The sequence below is a fragment of the Gymnoscopelus braueri genome (assembly GCF_963280865.1).
Source record: "Gymnoscopelus braueri genome assembly, chromosome: 14".
Lineage (NCBI taxonomy): Eukaryota > Metazoa > Chordata > Actinopteri > Myctophiformes > Myctophidae > Gymnoscopelus > Gymnoscopelus braueri.
In genome coordinates this window covers 51,086,799-51,099,298 of record NC_137619.1, presented here as the reverse complement: position 1 = coordinate 51,099,298, position 12,500 = coordinate 51,086,799, and the positions used below count along the sequence as shown (strand labels likewise).

The 12,500-nt window shown below is 42.8% G+C and overlaps 1 long non-coding RNA gene across 1 annotated transcript; it reads right to left on the bottom strand.

The window, feature by feature from the left end:
• Positions 1–5,799: 5,799 nt before the first annotated feature.
• LOC308100428 lies at positions 5,800–12,387 on the bottom strand. The gene is made up of 2 exons (XR_013934443.1): positions 6,902–12,387; positions 5,800–6,842 (listed from the first exon to the last, which is right to left on the bottom strand). It is a non-coding gene; the product is annotated as an uncharacterized lncRNA (long non-coding RNA).
• Positions 12,388–12,500: the final 113 nt, after the last annotated feature.

Here is a 12,500-nt window from a genome sequence, read left to right as displayed (position 1 = left end):
ATGTGACCTCAGCCCCACATCACACAAGGCTCATATGGAAACCATCACCTGTGTGTGTGTGTGTGTGTGCGTGTGCGTGTGCGTGTGCGTGTGCGTGTGCGTGTGCGTGTGCGCGCGTGAATGGCCCCTACAACAACATCATTAAATTCTCGTCCAGAGCCTCTCTGCCCGCAGGTTGAAACAACAGAAGGGTTCAGGTCACGTCACACTGATGTAGAACAACACACAGCTTTAACACGACTCTCTCTCACAGTCCTCCACTCTACAGAGATTTATACTGAATTGTTTAAACCTGGCATCACCATTTTCGGGCATGTCATTATATAGGTGAAACTTTTCACAGTTATACAAAAGTAGACCACAATTTCAGTGGTGTAAAGTACATATACTCAAGTACTGTTTTGAGGTATTTTTAATTTACTGGAGTATTTCCAATTTTCAGTACTTTTACTTTTACTCCACTACATCTCAGAGGCAAACATTGTACTTTTACTTTTACTTTTACTCCACGACAATTATTTTAAAACTATTTTAAAACTTAAGTTACTAGTTACTTTGTAGATTTTGATTATTATTACAAAACATACATTAACCACATACAACCCTACACATACAACCCTACATACATTTTGGCCATTTGAAAATAGCCGATCCACAAGCTCACAAAGCGTCGCCATGCGACGCATTGCGAGCTTGTAGATCTGCTATTTTCAAAGGATTTCGATATATTTTATACATTTGTACTTTTACTCAAGTACATTTTGAATTCCGGAGTTTTGCTTGTAACAGAGTATTTCTACATTGCAGTATTGATACTTTTACTTGAGTAAAACATTTTTAGTACTTTTTCCACCACTGCACAATTCTGTGACATGTTGTTGCTTGTACAATAGATGGGCTTTTGAATTAATTAGAAAATGGGTCTGAAAGTGGTTCAAATCACATTCACAAACTGACAAAATGTCTGAACTGACTCCATGACACAGAGATGATCATTAACAGGTGGAATCTGTTGTTCTCAGTATAAACAGCCATGGAGGGAACCACAAAGAGTCAAATCAGATTAACCACTTGAACAACCAGCATCCCTCTTCTGGGGGTAACATTCACCAACAATGGCGGATCTACAAGTTCAAAACACATCGCAACATTTTGCCGTTTATAGATCTTTGTAGATGTTGTAGATTTTTGACAAAGAGAATTTGTGTAGACATAGAAGTATAGAGACAATTAACTCAGGTCATCTAGAGCAAGGGTTTAAGTGGTTAACCTGTATTATAGTAGGCCTATGTATCATTGTGAGCTGTTTGAACTTGTAAGATGTGTGTCATGATTGATTCTCAACAATATAGGAAAAAACTGTGTCCCTTATCAGTTCAATAAGACAGTGGTTCTCAAACGTTTCGGGGGGGGGGGGGGGGGGGGCGTTTCACTGTTTCAGCCCAGCCCTGCACATGAACTCTGCAGCCGCACTGAGGCCCCTAAAGCATCCCAGCCCAAACATTAACGCAACTGATAATTGGGCCGCGGGCGCGTGACCCGGAAATGACCGTAATAATCCTAAAACCTTTTTTTGCCCAGCGGCCCACTGGCCCAGCGGCCCACGGGCATTTGCCCGGTACGCCAAATGGCCAGTCCGCCGCTGGCTCCTGGGTGCCAAACCTGAACCAAGCACGCCCCCTCTGGGTGCTTGATTCTGCCAGTAAATCTGTCCCCGTGCGACGGCCGCATGAGGTGGGTGCTCGGTATTTCTCCTAGGTGCCCGGGCAAGGAGGAACCCGCAGGATCGGCGCCCCTGCCCAAATTGACACTTATTAGCCCGCGGACCCCCATTTGAAAGACATGCCAGGGACCCCCATAAGAGAAGATTTTTATGGCTCTAGCAGTGATTCTCAACCATTTCAATTTCAAGGACAGTTTTGCATTAGGCTACAGACCCCCATTTCATGGCATTTCTATCTCTGGGACCCCAATTTATATTTTAAAATCAATGTTAATTTAACTCTGTAATAGGACACATCTTTTAGTTTCCAAATGAGGAACAAACTGTGTTCAATAAAGGGACACATCTTTTAGTTTCCAAGGGACGGTTGGCAAAGGGTCATACCTATGTTCCCCGGACCTATGTTCCCCCACTAAGGTTATGGTTATCAAACCGGTCTTTACTCTTTACTGGGACAAATGTAACATAACATACATATTTTACAAGCACGCCACACACGCTCAAACATCTCCACCATACACTCGCCAGACAGCCTGAGCCTGACATAATATTTAAAACAATAACCCAGCAAAGACATAAGCGTGAGTGTTTATAGTGTGTGCGGGGGTCGTTATGACCAGATGGAGAACAGGTGGACCAACCAGGTGAACAAACTCAGGCTAATCAAGGCACTGGGGGGAAGGGAGGGAGGGGCCAGAGGGGAAATGGGAGTGACAGAGGTAGTGAGTGACATTAACAGTGTAACACAGGGGTCTTCAGCGTTTCTCAGGCCAAGGACCCCTTAGCTGAGAGAGATGAAACAGAGACCCCACTACATATCACATAAAATTGTGTTAAACTTTTTTTCTCCATGCAACTTACGCAACTAACTTACAAATAAGAGTGTTCCAAAGCTAGTTCAACATGATTACCATAATTACTGTAACACACAATGTGTGTTTACCGTTGAGAGATTTGACCCTAGCTTGAAAGTATTCCCCATGTTGTTATTTTAAGAGACTATGGGTGTTGTCTCCAAGTGATGCTGACCGACAAATTTGATGGTCCCCCTGTAGTAACTCTGACGACCCCCTGGGGGTCACGGACCCCCTGTTGAAGACCCATGGTATAAAAGCTGAACATGTAAAGGTTTGAGCATACAGAATTTGGGCAGTCAAACTAGTATCCATAGACAATCCCAACTGAAAAAAAGGTAAAAAGACAGACTTTATACTTAATTGACCGGGGTCCACCAGGGCTCTGTACTAGGTCTGCTACTATTTCTCGCCACACCAAAATCTCTTCAGCATAAATAGCAGATCCATAAGCTCACAACGTGCTGCATTGTGAGCTTGTAGACCTGGTATTTTTGCCAACTGTCCCCTCCCCCCCAGATGCCAGGTTCATTGTTGACCTGGCATCCTATAGTTTCTATAGTTTTGATGAACAGATTGTTTTCCTTCATAATATACTGTTTAGACTGATGCTAGGTTCTTGGTTCCTAGATTACTGAGGCACCACTGTCTCTCTGCATTTGATGTATGTGTTTACCTTGTTTACTGTAAGTCGCTATGGATAAAGTGGTAAATATTCCCATATGTACACGGTACAGTACATAATACATAGTAATACAACCGGTCAACCACAAGCAACAGCAGCACAGCACAGCAGCATAGATTAGAGTGTTGAAGTTTATTGTACACATTACAAAACTGTCCAGTAATAAAAAGTTGTTGCTTTACACCATAGAAACATTATAGAAAACATTGTGTCCACATCCAAAAACACTGGCAGGATTTTATAACAATAATAGTAAAGGCACATGTTGCTCCCTAAATCCTTCACATTATTTATTAAAATGGACAAAAAGGAATGTAATACTTATAAAAAATGAACAAGAATGCTTTTAATAGTTATTAATAGTTATTAAACAAACAAAAAATGCATTGGTGTCAGTTTTGGCTGATTAGAATAGGGTCACACACACACACACACACACACACACACACACACGCACACACACACGCGCACACGCACACGCACGCACACACGCACACACACGCACGCACGCACGCACGCACGCACGCACGCACACACATGCACACCCTTCAAAATGAAATGACAACAATATGTGCATCTTATTTCTCCTCAGTAGACAAAGACCCTTTAAAAAGTTTAACATCTTCATGTAATAATTCATCAGACAAATAATAAACAAGGTACGAGAGCCCAGAAATGATGGCCAGGCACATCTTCATCATCATCATAATCTATACAGTGTTTGACAACTTATGAACCATATCTCACAACATCTCGCTCACTTACACTAATCAACTACATAGAACATACAGCTGCACTTAAAACCAATTACGTTTTTTCTGTTTCCCCCCTTTTCCAAATGTTTTTTTTTTCCTATGTTGGAATTAAAACATGGCGGGCTGTGAGGGTATTGCAAGTGGGCCCCCAAATAATTGGCAAAACACTAAGATTTTTTATTATAATACAACATTAATATAAAAAAAAAAACGTAATGGTATTTTTTCTTTAACACCTTGAAAGGCGAGCCTTCATTGTGATACTGCTAAATAGGATCTTAACCCATTAAGACCGGGGAACGCATTTTTAGATTTCTTTGGCTATTCAAAAATAGCAGATCTACAAGCGCATAGCGTGGCACTATGAGCTTGTAGATCTGCTATTTTTTACAAAATCATGAAAATCTTAATCTTTAATTTGAGTTAAAAATGCATTCAAAGATTTGAACACATTTTCAAGATTAAAAATAAATAAATAGCCAAATAAATAAATAAAGAAAATATCCGTTCCCGGTCTTAAAGGGTTAAATGACACTACGTTGGTTTCCATTGATCCAGGCCGGAAACACAATCGATCGATTGATCATTAAAAGAAACATGCTCTGAAAATGCCACGCGGCCCACCCATCTGACCACTGAACTGTCGGCGGCCGTGTTAAATGGCCGCAAACGCTTTTGAGGTTTTCAAGTGGGCCCCTGATCCAGAAAAGGGTTGAGAACCGTCACTCTCTACTGGAAAGAGTGATTGAGTTGTGATTCCAATGAGTCATCCTGACACTAGATACACTAAAGTCTCACCCTGTTCCCCTGGAAACTGATAGAAAAAAGCAAGAACAGCTGTCATTCTAACAGCATTACGTCTAACATCTAGAAACGCCGCAGTCAGTAGAGTGCAAACCTCTGACAAGCACATGCAATTTACCACCTGAGATAATACAACTGATTATTTAGATTTTGACCGTGGTCTCTCGACCTTGATTGTGACCCTGACCCATTGGTTCTCAAAGTGGGGTCCGGGGACCCCCAGGGGCCCTTGAAGGAGTTCCAGGGGGTCCCCAGCTAAATGATGGATAGTTAGGAACCAAATTGACCCTAATGGGTTTGCAATTCAGAGTTAAATTAACATTGATTTTACTATATAAATTGGGGTCCCAGAGATAGAAATACCATTAAATGGGGGTCCGTAGCCTCTAATGCATGTCAAACTGGGGGTCCTTGAAATTAAAATGGTTGAGAATCACTGCTAGAGCCGTACAAATCTTCTCTTATGACCTAATAAGTGTCAATTTGGGGGTCCTTGACATGAAAAAGTTTGAGAACCACTGCCCTGACCGAGTATGTCATTTTGATCTTGGCCTTGATCATGATCTTGTCTTTTGACCTCTACGGCCAAAAAGTGAACCATCTTCTCGGGACAGCCTACTGATCATCACAACCAAGTTTCATGAAAAATCTCAACTTATTTTGCTAACAAATGGACACACGGCACTACAACACCTACAACTTAAAACATTTCATGTGTATATCATGGATCAGAAATAACTTGATAATATACAAAGAGTGTAGATACAAAGCTAACGTTTTGATACAATAGAGACCAACTCCTACAGTATATGCCCAGCTGTATTTTTAACGTCCACATTGTCTCAGTTGACTGCCTCACTGCTGCGCACAATACAGAATGTCCTCACAAAGGTGACAATTTATCACAGGGTGATTGTTCAAATCTCCACGGTCACCAAACGCAGTGTGACCCCTTTTCACAACATCTTTTGTTAGAAGTTCACCTGCACAGCTGGCAAAATCATCATCAGCTTTCTCAATCAAACCCCCTCTCTCTTTCAATCTCTGTCTGTCTGTCTCTCTCTCTCTCTCTCTCTCTCTCTCTCTCTCTCTCTCTCTCTCTCTCTCTCTCTCTGGTTGTTTCCCAGGCCGGGCTAACAGGAAGTGAACACAATGGAGTGATAACGCAGACAGGAAGGGGCGGTCCTAAAAACTCCCCCAGATGGACAGGAAGTTGACTCCAATGTTTGGTTTAGTGATTAGAGAGAGAGAGAGAGAGAGAGAGAGAGAGAGAGAGAGAGAGAGAGAGAGAGAGAGAGAGGAGGGGGGGGTGGGAGGGAGGGGTACAAAGAGACCCAAGTAGAGGTCTGAGCGAGACATGGATGAAAAAAAAGAGTGAAAGAATGGACTGGAAGGGGCGTATGGGGGGAGGGGGGTCTCTAAGTATTCTATGTTCCCAACAGGAAGGATCTGCGATGGCTTCCACCTATTGTTTGGAGCGCTGAGGGTCCGAGCAGCAGAACCCCGCTGGTCCGGAACCCAAAGCCAAGTTCCAAACAAAACAGAATCAACAGGAGAATAAGCAAACAAAAGATTTCTCCAAACTCCACATTAAATAAAACACAGTCATCATCCTAATAAAAACCGCCACTGTGCCTTTCTGGGTGTTTGGCAAGGCAGGCCGATCAGGGTAGGTATGAACTGTGGATGTCAACGCAAAACAATAAAACTAAAGCTACAAAGAGTGTATCTATTTGGATTCATCTTATCAGCCACGTACTGTATATTTAAGAATCGCCATGTCAACTAAGCGTAAACTAAAGAACCATCAGATATGATTGAGATTAGAGATGAACCACTTGAACCCCAGCATCCATATTCTTGGGAGAACATATTAGCCAAAAAAATAGCTAATAGCGTTGCGACACATTGTGATCTTGTAGATCTGCTATTTTTGGCGAAGGGATTAGGTGTAAACGGGGAAAAAAAGTTATCCGAGTACAGAGCCAACCCAGCTACATTTTTACTAAGTCTAGAGTAAACTGACGGTGGTTAAAATGTTTTTCAACATTACAGAAAGCTTTGTCATCCTCAGCTGAACTCTTAACTCTCTAGCTCAACTGACCAGATTTGAACAGACAACCAGCAGTTTTCTAGCGGTGTGTATATTCCAAACTAGGCCTGAGAACATGGCAGCGGTTGTATAAAAGTCGTGCCCAGACAGCGCGTGACCCTACAGTAGCTCAGAGGATGTGGAGGTTAAAGTTGTTCAGTGCCACCTCTGCGTCAGGAGGGACTCGGCGTCGTGCCAGCAGCCCTGCAGAGCAGAGGAACCGTCCAGATCTCTCTCCCCTCGATGTTTCCTGACTGCTTTCAATGACCCTGTCTCTAGTGGACCTCTGAGAATTGTGGGCTTTCATCTGAACAATAAACCAACCACCATGAGACTGTCCAATAAAACCTACTGTACAACACAATAACCAACCACCATGAGACAGCAGGTCTCATAATAAAAACCTGGGAACACACTACTGGCCCCTTTTCCACCAAAATGACTTTGGTTCTAGAACTGGTTCGGTTCTAGATTATTGTAACCTCGGTGCTTTGACGGAACCGGCCGCGAACCGGCCCGCGTTTCCACCAGTTTTAAGCAAAACCATTGTAATTGGGGGAGGCATAGCTGAATGGTTAGAGAGCCCGCCTGTGTGTCTGTCTGTACGGGCCCTATTCCCAGGGACATTTGAACAAACCACTAATTAGGGATTTCGGACTAGGCAAGAGGCGTTTCCCCGCAAAATTCGGTATTCTATGGCACCCCCGTGACCCGCCAAACACCTGAGCTACCCGTTACATTATGCATAGGTGTGGTTTGGGCGTTACAATGATAAAACCAATCACCGTGCCAGAAGCCATTGCCTTTAAGAGAAGACTGCGCTAGCCGTCATCCCGATCCAATATATGCTCTAGCCTATCTACCTGTCTGCACTGTTGCCTGGTCTGATTATTATAAGCCACATTGGGCTTGTTTTCCTTCTTTTTTTTTATTTTATCCAAATACATTTTTATATTAATTTGTAGCCTATTGTGTTCACAATAAGCTTGTCATATTAGTCAGATCCGGAATAGTATATGAAAGCCATTGAAAATATGTATACTATTGGTACACACTGGCTGCTCCCAAATAATTAATTACATCATGTTGCGACAACGCTCCTACGTGGTACACAGACAAACAGTAGCACATGGGTATAATAAATTGGACAGTTTTAGGAAAGGTCTATAGCCTATGTACTCACGTTGGCTGTTATCGTTCTATTTCCACCGTTCTAATGGATTCCAGGGGTGTGTAAACATCTCTGAAGTTGCTCCATAGTTTCCTCTGAAGTGACGCAGTTAAAGTTAACTTACATCCATATTGTCCCCGTTATCTTTCATCATCCACCTTTGTTCAGTAATCCCGAACAGAGCTAAATTTTAAGTTTACATCAATCAAAGCCTCTCAAACCCAGACACATTGCTGCGATGCGTATGTGCGTCGCCTACCTACCCAAAATAACAGACACACAAGCTATCAACGGCGCTGCATCATGTCGTGTCGACAGATACAGATCTGTTATTTTGGACAGCATACAATGAGGCGCGCGCGCGCCACGGAGTAGCCTATCACTAAACCAAAAACATTACATTACGTGGTCAACAACATAGCCTACTAGACATGTAACTTGCTTGGAGCTTTTAATGCAGTGGTTCTCAACCTGTGGGTCGAGACCACAATGGAGCACCCAACGCCTGGCGAGCTTGTAGATCTGCTATTTTCACAATATTTATCTGTGGAACCGAGTCAAACAAAATGGGGGGGTCCCCAGTTCAAATATGGTTATTTTGGGGGGTCATGAACGTAGCGTTTACGCGGGGAATATAATAATAATATAGCAGGCTAATATATATAATATAGGCTATAATATAATATTCACCCGCACGTCCCGCAGCATGGGTTTAATGAGACAGCAGCCAAAATGAAAATCACACTATGATCCGATCATCTTATAAAAAATGTAAGTGCTTAAGATTTTAGCCCAAACCCAACGGGACCCGACCCGGCCCGTCGGCACCGGCTGAGCTGGGTCTACGTTTTTTTTACATCCAAATAAATTCACATATTAATTAATTTGTAGCGTAGGCTATTGTGTTCACAATAAGCAACTTGTCATATTAGTCAGATCCCCAAGAGTATATGAAAGCCATTTAAAATAGTTATATATTCCTACACAGCTGATGCCAAATAATTAATCAACAGGGCAGCGCAACGCTAAAGTAGCCTAGGTCAAATCAATCACTGTCTTGTCATGACGCAGCAGTAGAGAGCTCCCTTTAAAGTTTAAACCATAACATGACATAAATAATGGATCTTCAGAACTTTCTTCATGTCTTTTTCACCTCAAAGTAAATGTTGGATTACTTCTTCAAATGAAAGCACAGGCAGCGGCCAGAAGGTAACATTGTGATTTCTCCATTGCAAAAATGATTACGGTTATTCTATGAAACATATATTTCATAGAATAACCATAATCATTTTTAAAATGGTTATGGGGAAGTGTATATATTTATATAGCCCTATTTGCTCCAAGCTGTTTTTTAAATAAAATATAGACTGTTAGGGTAGAATGACTCCTGTTCTTAACGAATTACCAAGATTTAATGAGAAATAAGGCTTCTTTAGAAAAATGACTGACGGGCTGGGCTAATTTGTCAATTATTAGTCGAGCCAGGCTGAAATATTTAGGGGATATGAAAGCTCTAGTTAGTAGTTTGAAGTGCTCATGTGGCTAGTTGCTTCTTTTTGTTTTCATAGACCTGCGGACTGCGGTTGCTTATTTCTCTCCAAGGCTGGCAACATGGCTCATGGTCCAACGCACAAAGCCATTGTAGTGTCTGTGTGCACTTGACGGGTGATTTTATAAACCAGCGGGTGCTTTTAGAATCCACTATCCCCCCTCCCCAAGCCGTACCCATGTGTGGGTTGAGAATTTCAATGTGGGGGATATAGCAGCAACACGCCCACGGGCACGAGTGAGAGAGATGAAAAAAAAGCTGGAACAACGCATAATGTTGGGTTAGTACGTACGTACACATAGATAAAGCGGACCGTTTCACATAAGTGCTACTTTGTCGCGCATGTCTTAACACTTTTATGTTGATTTTATCATGTATAAATATTAGCATACAGGCCTTCAATACCGTGACCAACGTGTAGGAGAAGAACCAAACATTGGATCGTTTTAGGCCGAGTTCAGCTGAGGACATTTATATCTCATGTAAACTATCCCAGATTACTGTGAAACCAAATTAACCCTTTAAGACCGGGGGACGCATCTGTGTAACCACTTTATCCATATTTTATACTTTTGGCTATTCAAAAATAGCAGATATACAAGCTCATAGCTATGAGCTTGTAGATCTGCTATTTTTTTTTAAATTGTGTTTTTTTTTTGCAAATCTTTGAATATATATCTATAAAGCAATTGTTTTTTACTCAAATCTTTGCTTCTGGGGGTCCCTGGATTATTATTTTTTTAGATGGGGGTCCGCAGCCAAATACATATCGTTGTGGGGCTCCTTGACACTGACATTAATATTATAGCAACATAAGTGTTTCAGAAAACTGTTTTAAACTGATTTAGAAGACATTTGTAGAATCCCCAGAAGCAATAACATTTTAGCTAGAAATGCTCGCTTTAAATATATATATATTCAAAGATTTGCACAACATTTTTCACGATTTTTCAAAAATAGCAGATCTACAAGCTCATAGCGCGGCACTCGGTGCCGCGCTATGAGCTTGTACATCTGCTATTTTTGAATAGCCCAACGAAATCTAAAAATGACACACAGATGCGTTCTCAGGTCTTAAAGAGTTAAGACCAAACCAAACCAAACCAAAGAAAGAGAGTTGTGTACTGTTCAGGGTATTTCAGGGCAGTTTTGTGTTCACATAATGATGGAGATTTATTTATAGTTGAAAATATGAAGATGGAGGGAGCAGCCTGTCCCAGATAAGGCCTCGATCAAATCAAACAAAAAAAAGTTGTGCAGTGTGCATGCAAATACTATATTGACAATACTGACAAAAACAAAACAAAAAAACAAACATGGGATATGAAATGGAGTCTGCTAAAAAACGGGAGCTACTAGAATAGAAAAGACTCACAATTTTATCCGCTCATTATCCAAAAAAACATACAGTAAAATCCTCACGCTTAATTTAACTCCAATAGAGAACAAACGTTTGTACACTTATGAGGCTTGGAGTTAAATGAACACTGAGGATTATACAGTGCAGGAGGCATTTCTATGTGGTGTCACAGAGCAGGTAGTAGTGGTGCCTCTTGTCTGAAGAACAAAAAGGCCTTGCATCTCCCCTGGCCAAGGGAGGCCTTTCCCTCTTAGTGGTTAACATGTTTGCCTTATTAGTGTTCCTTCCCACACAGGGAGACCGAGGTTTGAATCTCAGGGGTTTCACAGGTCAAAGGTCGACGGCAGCACAGTGCACCGATGAGTGACGTCTCCAAGACCGGGAGAGAGGAGGCCGAGAACAAACGGAGAACAAACGCACCGCTGTGACGCTGTCCCCCCCCCCCCCCCTCGTCACCTCGCTGCCAACATCTGCGCGGCAATTAGTCTCCCGCCTCCGACTCTATGACATCACCACGTTCCTGTTTTTGAACGTTTCACAATAAGAGTCCCCCCCACACTTCCTGTGTCATTTTTCTTCACAAACGGGAGTTTCTAGAAGAATCTGTGAGACTGAAACGTGACGTGGTATTTCCTGGCTTTTGAACGCAGCTCTCCAGGTTGGGATGAGGAGAGAGTGGACCGAGATGGAACTGGGTTTGATCGAGATGGAACTGGTTTTGATCGGGATGGAACTGGTTTTGATCGGGATGGAACTGGTTTTGATCGGGATGGAACTGGGTTTGATCGGGATGGAACTGGTTTTGATCGGGATGGAACTGGTTTTGATCGGGGGGGGGGGGGGGGGTGACTGGTTTGAATCTGTAAATTGTCATCGGATCCCAAGTGGTGCCGCTGTGGAAACAGGAAGTGTGTCCGCTCTCTCTGTGAAGGATGGAAACGTCTTGGAATCCATGTTGTCCGCTTGGTCTCAGAAAAGTTAACAACATGGAAACTACTGCTGCTGGATGTGTGTGCATCTATGCATATACAAGTGAGTGTATAGGGGGGGGGGTATTGTATGCATTTTGGCAATGTACAAGTGTGTCTTCATGGCTGTTGCCATGTGTATTTTTTGCCTCAGGCATGTGTGTGTGTGTGTGTGTGTGTGTGTGTGTGTGTGTGTGCGTGCGTGCGTGCGTGCGTGCGTGCGTGCGTGCGTGTGTGCGCTTGCTCGCGCGCGCGCGTGTGTGTGTGTGCGCACGCGTGTGCGTGTGTGTGTGTGTAAGCACACATGTTTGTTGTAGGACAATGGTTCTCTAAATTAAAAATTAAGCCACTCTGAGAGTGCTCTGAGAGTGCACAGGGTATTTTGTGCACTCTCAGAGTTACAGACCATTTGGTTCCTAATTAACTATCAATCCTTCTTCTTGGGGACCCCCCCACCCTGGAACCCTACCCCTCCCTCAAGGCCCCCCACCCAGGCCGTCCCCCATCCATCCATCCATCCATCCACCCATCCATCTCTC